This window comes from Athene cunicularia (genome assembly GCF_003259725.1).
Source record: "Athene cunicularia isolate RWA chromosome 2 unlocalized genomic scaffold, athCun1 chr2_part1, whole genome shotgun sequence".
Classification (NCBI taxonomy): Eukaryota; Metazoa; Chordata; class Aves; order Strigiformes; family Strigidae; genus Athene; species Athene cunicularia.
In genome coordinates this window covers 61,332,925-61,344,290 of record NW_020799095.1, presented here as the reverse complement: position 1 = coordinate 61,344,290, position 11,366 = coordinate 61,332,925, and positions in this window count along the sequence as shown.

Genomic DNA, 11,366 nt, shown 5'->3' with positions numbered 1-11,366 from the left:
AAAAAAAAAAAAGAACCAAAGACCCATTTTCAGTCAGCCTGCAGAGGCTAGTTCCCTCCCTTTCAGAAAGACCAGGCACAGAGTTCATGTCCCACAGTTCAAAGAAATAAAGTGTTTCAAATTCTAGCTCCCCAAAGCAAGGAGATGCCTGTGCAAACCCTAATTTTTGCCCATGGATCCAATGTTTAATTATAAACATTTTCTCACAGTGTCCAGCCTCCTTCAGCATATAGGATGAGTTCTGCTTTGGACACAGAGGGGGCATGCTAAAGTAAACTCACAATCACTGAAGTTGGGACACGTGTGGTGCTTCTCTTTGATGATAAACCTGGAGATAAGGTGGCTCTACAAATGAAAGGTATCAAGGACTGCCTTCCTGCATACCCACACAGGAGCTGGAGGCTTCATAGCACGGAAAGAGCCCCTCTTCTTGCCCTAAATCCCCTCCTGTAAGGACATTAGAAGAGCGTGGCAAAGCAGGAAAGCAAAAACGCCTCTGTGCCAAGTCCCATGGATGGGAACCTCTGAGGCTGTGAAAGAGTGAAAGGAATCCACAGGGAAGATATGAAATGCTTTAGATTTTGCAGAGAAGCTTCTCTTGCTCAGATCCGGAGGTCTTCACCCTCAGACTGAGCAGTGGAGAGAGAGGCTGACAGTAAAAAGTGCCCACATGGTCAGCATCAGAGAGAAGAGCACACTCAAAACACCTGACTCAGGGATGAGCTAAAATTCCAACAGTAGGTTTGACAGGGCAATTGAGGTGTCACCCAAATTGCCTTGAAAGCTGGGTTTGTAGTATTGGCAATTCTGTGCCACCCTGGAAAACGAGATTTTCATCCTTCTCTGGGCACAGCTTTCCTACACCACAGTTCCACACCACCATTCCCCTAAACCAGCATCTTAAATGTACCCGTGTTTCATTTTCCAACTGTCCATTTTGGGACATTTGGTACATGGATAACACCTAAGAATTCCCACCTCCCTCTGAAGGTCAACTGGAGATGTGCTTTAAATGCAAATACAAGAAGAAAATGCCAAGTACCCTGGTCCCCCATATCCCAGATACAGAATCCAAAATGAGTGGGAACATCAGGCAATAACAGCTTTAACAGCTGCATCTCAGAGGCTCACATACAAAACAGGGCTAACACCACCTCACTGGAGTGCTAGCTGCTGGCAGAAATCCACCTGTGTTCATGAACAGCTTAGAAACTATAATCAGAGCATTTGCAGTTGCTGAGGAAAGTCTGCATTCAGCGTGGGGTTCAGAGGATGCATATAGATGGACTAGATGATCTTCAGGGTCTTTTCCAACTTTTGTAGAGGAGAATAAAAGGAAATTAAAAAGCACCATCCATCTTTACTGAGGTGAGAAGTCCAAAGTGAGAAAATAGTATGACTACCTACTTGAAGACTGTCTTAATGCAAAAACACACAGAGCAGAGGAAAAAGATGGGAGGACAAATCAGGGGTTTGGACAGCTGAATTTAAATCAGGCACATCTAAAAATTTAGCTTTTGGTGCACAGACATACAACCACACACACCCCTGTGTTGAAAATTGATCCAGACAACACCTACTGCCACCAGATAAAACCATATATTTATATGCTACCAAATTTGCAGCTCAGGCTACTCTAACCCTAGCTTCTCTCCCCTGTGGACATAACTCATACATAGTATACTTAAATAGCCCTAGGCAGTGAATTAAAAACTCTGTTTTATTTACAATTCTGTAGCAAATGATTCACTGTAGATATATCTCAACCTTTTCATTAAATATTCATCATTCAGTGGTTTTCTCCTGCTGCCATAAGGCAATGCAGTGGCAGTACCAGTGCTTAGATAACAATGACAACTGCCTTAGAATTACTGAGAGTACCCTTCTCTGCAATAAGCTGAAGCTTATTTGCCAGTAATATAAATTTTGAAAAATCACTCCATTCTCATTTTAAGCAACGTTTTGATCTAAAGTTCACCTTCAGGTACTGAAGCGTCTTTGATGCTATACAGTCATCAAGTTGGCTCCTCAGATCGGTCAAGTTTCAATCTGCAGTACTCCAGAGGGTTTGCAAGGCACTGTGTACGTGTCAGAGGTATACAGACTTTTTCAGACAAGCCATCCCCTTTCTTGAGAAGCCACCTTGAGCCAGACACACCCTACCATAAAAAAGTTTCACAATTAAAAGTATCAACCCACCTCGCATACCATAATCCCAATTTTTGAGGAGATCAAATATGGTCCTTCTTAAGTAAAACAAAGATGTATGTAGCTAAAAACATATACTGCCTCACTCACTACTGAAATACTAGTAAATGCATACGTGCTTCAAACAGTCTCAATGGAAGATACTGCTTTTGTGCTGGACTTGGAGCTAAGGTATATGGAGAGTCTGGAAACATTTCTGCCAAGTTTTAGGTCTTCTAAAGAGATAGTTTTTCCAAAGCTTCTCTCTCTCCCCCCCCCCGCCCCGTGGGGCTTGCTCAATCATACACAAAAGTAGGGAGTTGAATTCCACGGACCAAACCTGAACAATGTCTTCCTTCAGGTGATTAAATACAAGCAACTTGAAGCAGTTACATCTGAAATCTCACCACAATCAACAACAGAGCTCTGGTGACCTGGATTTTGCTCTTCATATCTGAAGAGCTACATGAGAGTTATTACACTGAAGACAGTCAGGGAGCAGTTTATGTTAATGCGTTTTCCTTAGCAGTTGGGATAGGTTACAAGATGGCATGCATTCAGCAGCCACAGCTCAGCTGACTGATGAGAGCTCATTTGGTCAGCCACAATAAATTAGTAATTTTCAACTGTACAGAAATATCTCTAAAACCACTTGTATAAAACAGTTAAAGACAATGCTGTTTCTTAGAACAGCAAAGCTGAAACCTTCCACTTATAACCCCGTATTTGTCAGATTCTAGTACTCTGCCACTGCTATGGCAGATGACCGTTGTGACATTAATTAGTGGAATCCAGGTTAAAAGTGGTCAACATATTCCCCCATACAAATAATTCTATAATTATAGGAAAAAAGGGAGGAAGTACTTAGAAAGATCACCACCTGAGCAAGCCTTGCCTGGGATGCTTGTTCCAAGCCAGTCACCCTGTCCTGCGATGCTGCTTTCAGAAGTAATGACATCCATCCTACAGTCAACTGTAAAATGAATTCTGGCTTTGAAACTCTCATAGAAATACTTTTTATTCTGTTCCTGAAACCAATCAATATTGCAGTATCCACAACTGTTTCTAATACAACTGCCTGAAGAGTGTGTGTAGGCACTGGGCAAGGATTAAACAGAAAATGACACCTTTCCAGCTGGAACGTAATATTTTCTGCCCAGTTCTGTTTAACTCTCTGCTTCAGCCTCTGAGTACACTGCTGGGACTGTACTTCTTTTTCACTAAGAGTCTTTACTGATGAGAGAAGTCATGAAATGAGATTGTGAAAGTTGGACACATCCTTTAGAAAGCCACTCTGAACTGATGCTTATGCCACACAGGGGGTTCTCTCTCCAGAAACCAAGAGGTTTCCCTAGCTCTAGCTTGCTGTGCAGTCCCAGCATTGTGGAAGATCATGGAAGACACAAATATTTTGTAAAGAGGAATCAAACAGGTGACTTAGTTAATTATCAAGATTTATCAGTGTGGACAGAGAGCATCAAAGCAATAAGGAGCCTCCCAGCCACAAGAGACACTGGTTCCAGAACTCATGTCTTTGAACAACTGAATTTTTAATAAAGTTTTCCTTATATGACAAATTCTATGTACTGCAGTAAAATTTATTTTACTTTTACATTGAAATTCACTCTGGAAGGTTCTGACAACGTGCATACTTCCATACGCTGGAAAATATAACCACCCTGCATGCACTGCAGAGCTGTCGGAGGTACAAACTGCACTGTCATATCCCATCCATGGGAATACCAGACACTCATACAAAATCCAGCTCAGAGGATAGAGCAGGATGAGGAGAATTATGGCCTCCAGACGGGCTTCACCACAAGCTGGTAGCAGGGACAGAACAGACACTCTACCCATGCTCACACAGGCTACAAATCTTACAGGGTTTGAACAAGCCACCGTGGCTGGTAAGGATTATGTCCTATGTTCACCAGGAAAAAGCATCCCCTTAAATCATGACCCTATACATCTCATCTCAGGCAGCTCCTTCTGTCAGAAGGTAAATCGCCAGGCAGGAGCAGTGACCGCCAAAAGCAGCTGGCCCCAATCTCTCACACCTAAATCCCTGCCCTGGCAGCTGCAGCAAACCTGATTTCCCCGGGCACTGGCAGAGGCAGTGCAAGCGATGAAGACATGACCATTTTGTTGTGCCCTTGGCAGGCTACTACGGCCCAAGGCAACAGCCTACATCACCTATGCTCCCAGCTGGCCCTGTTTCGCAGTCAGTTCTCTGTTATGTCTTCAAATGACTCTATTAGCACCTCGAAATAAGTCATTTGGGCCCCACCTAAGGTTCTGAGAGATTTTAACAGTTGCCTTGACTCATGGATCTGCAGACTAATTGCAAGTACCATCCAGGAACATTAAAGCCCACACACAATTGTGACAACTCTGATATTATTGCTTAGAACAGTGCCCACTTGAGTCATGCTTTAATTCAGTCATTAGTGTTTTCATGGAAAAAAGGCTTATTTCCCCCCCAACTCCATTTCACAGAGTGGGAAGCACACAGGAAGGATTTATCCCACATAAAAATAAATCGTTATTTGCATGTTAGAAAATGCTGTGGAAAACAGAAAAACATCAATTATTCAGAGCAGCAAATAAACAAAAAGGGAATTTTTCCAATTTTAAGAAAGAAATAAGTTATTTGCAAGCAATGGCTCCATTTTTTTCCCCTCACAAAGCAATTGCTATATCCTCCTCTGTATGGAGTATATGTATCAAGTCCGACACTGGTTTGATTACTGTGAGAATGAGCAAAACAACGAGCTTTTGCAGCCAAAGAGAGTTGAATTGGAACAGATGCCAATTCAACCTGTAGAGCGATATTCCATTCTGCCCTTGAAAACTCGCCCCCCCCCCCAAAAAAAAAAAAAAAGGCAAAAATACTTTTTCACACTTTTTTTCAGAAGAGTGGTTTCCCCTTTAATCAGTGACCCGAAGATGTCAGCTCCACTCTTACACATTAACATGCCATTAGCAGGAGTTCAGGGCAATTATATTGGTGACTGTAACTAAATACAATCTAAGACACCACAGTGAGAAAGAAGCCCATAAATTTCACTGTTAAATTATTTACATTGCTGTTGCAGCCAGATGTGCCTGTTGGGTGGGGATGAGACTGCTGCCATCCTGCCTAAACACTCGGGTTGTGAATGTGGGTCACTGTCTCTGTGCCTCTGTCTTCTCCACTACTTTTTCCTTATAGGAGCTAGGAAGAATAGCCCACCCTGCACCGCAGACACCTACTGATGTGCCATGGCAGTTACTCCCTCTCCAGCACTGAACAAGGTTCAGCCTTGACTAGGCCAACATCAGGAGGAGCAACGGCCTCCCCCTGTGCCCATGGCAGAATGAGCTCTGTGTGGATTTAGCTCGTTTTTTCTTACCCTGGCATGTTTTAATGAGGCTGGGGAAAAAACAGTGAGTGCATATAATGAAAATGGTGTTCTGTGCAGAGAGTTAGTTCAGTATTAGTTTGACAGAGGGATAAAATATCAGAGTGTGGAAGGTGGGGGTTTCTGCTTCATCATCTATTTTTCTTAAGATGCCAAACAGCTAGCAAAGGGCTCATTAATGGATAGTGACAAGTAGTTTCCTGTGGTCTTAAAACAAGCCATCAATTACAGAAAGTGTTCTCAGTTCTAGAGGCTAAAAAACATTCAATACCATTCAGCTGGTTGCATGTTTTTTCGGGTGATGAGAAATCCAAGAAGTGAAAAAAAAATATAAAAAAAGAAAACCAGAGAAACTATTGTGCTTTGTCCAGACCAGCATGCTTCAAAATAGCCTTCAGCTGAGGACTAGATATTCAGTGTCCCTGCAAAACAAATGGTTCTTTGAAGAACTATAGCCTGATATTCATAAAGAAAAGCATGGAATGGCAAGACGGTCAGGCTGTAGCTTTAATGGATACTACCAAGAAGATTTGTTCTCATCACTTTTTCTTTCCCTTTAACCCTTATGCACTGACAGGTCAAGGAAAAGGAGACTTCAAACTGGTTACAAGAAAATCACTGGAGAAAGGCAGGAACTCTTCCCACCTCTAGAGTGGCAGAGAACACCCCACACTCTTAAACCAGCCCATTTTTCCTTCACTTGAAACAATCCTAGTGAGAAAACAGAAACTGTGTTGGCAAATGTTACAAGACTCATTTCTCACTGTAATATGCAGAAAGGGGAACGAGTTGAACCAATAGAAACATGTGAAATAACAGCAACCTAAAGCTGTATCGCAAAACAAGAGCACTGGACGTTATGGGGCTATTTATACCATCTAAAGCAAACCAAGAAATCTTCCTAGATGTCCTTACAGGAAATGTACAAGGTATCAGGAAAATCACAGCTACTGTATTTAAAATAGTGACACAAAAGTGCTTCTGAGCTGTGGACACAGAGTCAACTATCTGGGTGTCCAAGTACACCTGCGTCTTTTATGTAACAGACGTGACGTTTGTAAAATGTGGCTCTAAAAATCAGAAGGTCATACCCAAGTAAGCTCTGGTATTACAAGCTCTAGAGAGCATATCCAATGCGAGAACCAGTTCGAAGTTCCCTTTCATAAGCAGATTGCAGCATGTTACAGAGCCGGTCTGAGAGGCCTCTGTGTCAGGCATTAACTAGTGTCACACAGTTAGAAACAGACAGCATAACTGTTTTTGCGCATCTATCCTGTAGCCCAGTGTTAGAACTGCCCATCAGCCATGACCAAGAGCCCTAGAGCTCAATAGGGGACTCAGACTTTTTTCAGTTTCATGGGGTTTGGACCAAAAGGGCCAGTGTAGGACCAACCTCTAGTCACTACTCATCCCCTCCTTCGCCAACTGAGACATGCACCACCTTCACAACGCACGAGCAGCACAACCATAGTCTAAACTAATATGAAAAGGTTTCAATGAAAAAACTGTAAGCAAGAAAGCTTTTTCTGGACAAGTGTAATATAGATACCTTCTTTTGAGACATGCTACATCCAACTCCAGCAGGACAACAGCTGCCAGCCCCTTGCACCCACCCAGGGTGTTCAGAGACAAAAGTCCTGCCCATATTGCAGCCAAGTGCCACACCACAATTACTGTTATGCTGGCACAAAACAGTAAGCATGCACCCAGCCACAGCTGATGTTGGTAGGTTGCATGCAAGGCAGCTCATCATTCATGAAAGCTTTCTCTGCTCCCACAAAACTACAGCAGGGACTGATTTTGTCTTTGCATATGTATACTTGTTGAACTTACAGAAAATGTGGAGATGTGAAATACAGCAAGAGGGGGCTTTCTGCAAGTGGAAAGGTCTCTCCAGAAACCCAGCTTCTCATGATGAGAAAGGTTCTTGTTTGCTGGCACTGTTGTGCTCCCATCTCATGCTCAAATGATCCCCCCATCCCAGCTGCGTGCTTATGCCATGACTGATAAAGTAAGAACTGTCAAACTTAAACCATTTTGGATTGAGACCATCCTTATTACTCACCCCAGAGGATGTGTGTCAGTTAGATAGACCAGTGGTTTCACAGGAACTGCATGGGTTATCTTGCTATATTGTATAACCACAGTGCCAACCACAAAGAAAATATTTCCACCCATATAAATATTTAATACAAGTGTTATCTTCACATAGAAGAAAGGATAATGGGGATCCCTTTGAGACTATCCTGAAGCACGCTAACTAGAACAGTACCAACTCCAGTGGAGACTGACCGTACCAGGTATCTCTCAGAGCCAAGACTTGTATCTGTAAGTTTTATTTTATAACTTTATTCAGGGTGAGTTTACCGAAGTCAGGAAAGAGATATAAGGACTCCTATTAGCATGACCTATCCACATCTTGGGTCAGATCCCAGGAAAAAAACCTGCACTCCCTTTTCAGCCATATATTATGTGCTTAATTATCCAAATGTCAAAATGTGCTTGCAAATAACTAGGAAGGTCAGATCAGAAAGTGTTAGACCTTTAAAAGCCAGTTTCAGGAGCCAGTCCTTTCCACAGCAGACATGCAAGTACATTGCAGTTAGAATTCCCTGTCAATTTTGGTAAGTTGCTTCTACAAGGGCCACAAAGAAGGAATGAACTCTTCCTCCCACTTGAAGCAGTTAAGGAGTCTGTGATGCCAGGATCTGTGTGATACACTTGCAGAATGACAGGATTTCAATTTCAAGACATCCCTATGTGAACATCTAACCATACAGAGCAGGAGATAACTAACTCTTTCTCATTATGGAGAATTGTTCAGACTCCTCATGACACTCAGGACAATCTCAACACAGAGCAAGCACAACAGAGCATGGGACAGAGGATGGATTAAGGCCCAGCGTATTTTATTTGAACTATTAGTCACAGTAGGAAACTACTAAATCACTACTGGACTGCAAAGGGCTTCAGGCAGGGACCATAGGCCAAATTGTCAGCTGTAAGAGACACACTGAATGAAATTTGTAATGGGAATAAGTGTTAGAGTGCAAGGGAGATGCACCCTGAATTTTGCTCTTTGTTTTTTCATAGCATGTGGCTACAAATAGGCCATGTCCAACTCCTCACACTCAGAAGAATCCTATTGACTTCAGTGTGATTTGGATGGAGCCCAAGGTGTTTATAAAAGACATGAACAGACAATACACAAACACATATGTTTCCTGGCATCCTCTCCTACTGGCATGATGGGCCTGTGTTGTGGTTTAACACCAGCCAGCCACTAAGCACCACACAGTCACTTGTTCACTCTTCCCTGGTGGGATGGGGGAAAAAAACAGAAGGGTAAAAGTGAGAAAACTTGTAGGTTGGGATAATGACAGTTTAGTAAGTAAAGCAAAAGCCATGCACACAAGCAAAACAAAACAATTCATTCACCACTTCCCATCAGCAGGCAGGTGTTCAGCCATCCCCAGGAAAGCAGGGCTCCAACAAATGTAACAGTTACCTGAGAAGACAAATGCAATCACTCCAAATGATACGCTGAGCATGACACCATGTGGAATATCCCTTTGGTCAGCTGGGGTCAGCTGTCACAGCTGTGTCTCCTCCCAACTTCTTGTGCTCCCCCAAACTACTCCCTGGTGGGGTGAGAAGCAGAAAAGGCTTTGACTCTGTGTAATCACTGCTCAGCAATAACTAAAACATCCCTGAATCATCAACAGTGTTTCCAGCACAAATCCAAAGCATAGCCCCATACTAGCTATTATGAAGAAAATTACCTCAGCCAAAAGAAGCACAGCCTGGAAGCAGCTCAGAGGGAAACCACTGGCCAGCTGCACTGGCTTTGGCAGCAGGCAGCTAGCCTTGGTCATCACCCTAGGGAATCAGGATTGCTCCATGCATGCTACCCAGGCACCCAGCACAGCCGAATCAAGGAGCAACTGGGTAACCACTGGGGCAGAGATCAGATGTACTGTACAGAAGGGCGGTTAAAAAGCCCCAGATCTTCCACATGCAGGTTTCACATTTGTTTTACCAGACCTAAGCAAACACCACGAAGCCTATCATGTCTTACTTGCTTACTACAGGAAGGCTACAACTTGAAGCTTCCCAGCCCTGGTACCCCTAGAAGATACCAGCTTCCTTGCTTGGATAAAATCAAGCCAACCAGTCCAGCGGCAAACTGCTTTCCATCTCCAGAAAACACAGGTGCAATTGCCTGTCTGCCCAATGCTATTCTTACTCTCTTTTCACCTTGCAGGGGGGCAGCACTCTTGGTTCATTCCATCAGCACAAGTTTCTTCTGCTCTCTCCCAGAGCAGGTCCCTGCACGATGTTCTCTACATCTGTAATAGTCTACTAATTTTCTGTACAACTTTCTCATTCTCTCCAGGCTGTTCCTTGCTCCCACTGAACTCAAACATCACCCTTTTTGACAGCAAGGGTAGCAGCAGGCCCCAAGCTGCCCCAGTCCAAGAACTAGCTGTGCCATCCCTCTGCATTCCTAAAGAAGTAACCATTGAGCTCTGCATGCCATCATGCAGGGGTGCATAGTTTGCCTCCACAGAGCAGAATTGGTTTTGGCACCCTGAACAGGAACTATGATCAGGCCATCTCTTCTCCAGCATCAGCTCTCCTCCCCCCACCTCACCCACAAGGAGCAAATTAGGTCTCAGTGAACCCAAATCAAACATCCCATTTCCCAGGGGCCATATGACTGACTGAAGGGATTCTGTCGTGACTGAAAGTAAGAATAACATCCCTTCACCAAGGAAAAGGCGACACCTTCTACCATTTCACGTGTAAATAGTTGCCGCCTCGCTTCCACCAAACCTTGAAGCTCATTACAACTTAAATGCTAACCCATGAGAAAAGCCCAGAACACAGAAACATGGCAGGGAGACATTACAGCTCTAATCCTTCATAGGATTAGCTAGTTTAAATTTGATGGGATAGAAGGGAAAATAAAGGGTACACATGAAAAAACACTTGGTTACATGACCTCAGCAGTTCCATGAGTGTATTTTCTTGTATTTTTTTATTTCCCTCTTTTTTTTAACATTTCTAGGGATCTCAAGTGAGTCAAAGTGTCCTTTGCTCTCTCATACACAAGAGGAGCTGCAAAACATGTCACAGAAGTTACATCTTTGAAGAGCCAGACATGAAAAACAGATTCTGCTGCAGCATTAAACATAAATTACACAGCACAAACCCTGAGCTCTCCCCTAGAGCTGGCACCTTGCTTTTCCTGTCTCCAAACAAAACACGTCCAAGTGTTGCTTGCACATGCACTATGTCATCCATTGTCCAGGAAAAAATAAGAAAATTAAGTTGGGGGAGAAATTATTCATTTAATAAATGAACAACAAAGAGAAGGAGCCTGGTGAGAAATGCTAGTGTCAGATATGGGAAAATGAGAAGCCAAAAGAGAAGTATTGAGCAAAGTGCTTTGAGTGTCCAGGAGCAGCGAAGAAAAGTTGCACAAGACCAGAAAGCAGGAAAAAACATGTAGTGTCTATGCATGCATGTATTGGGAGAGGAAACAGATGACTGCAAGATACACATGCAAACTTTTGTCAAGAAGAAGGAGACTTTAACTCCTTACTTTTTTTTTTTTTTTTTTTTGTAACTTTTCATTTCCCTTCCCCATTATGTGTTTCTGCATGTGTTTGACTGGATCACTCAGTCCAAACCTACAAACCTGAGTGTTTACACCTCACATCTGTGTATGGGACTCTTTTCTCATAGGTGCTGAACATACAACTTTCTCTAATG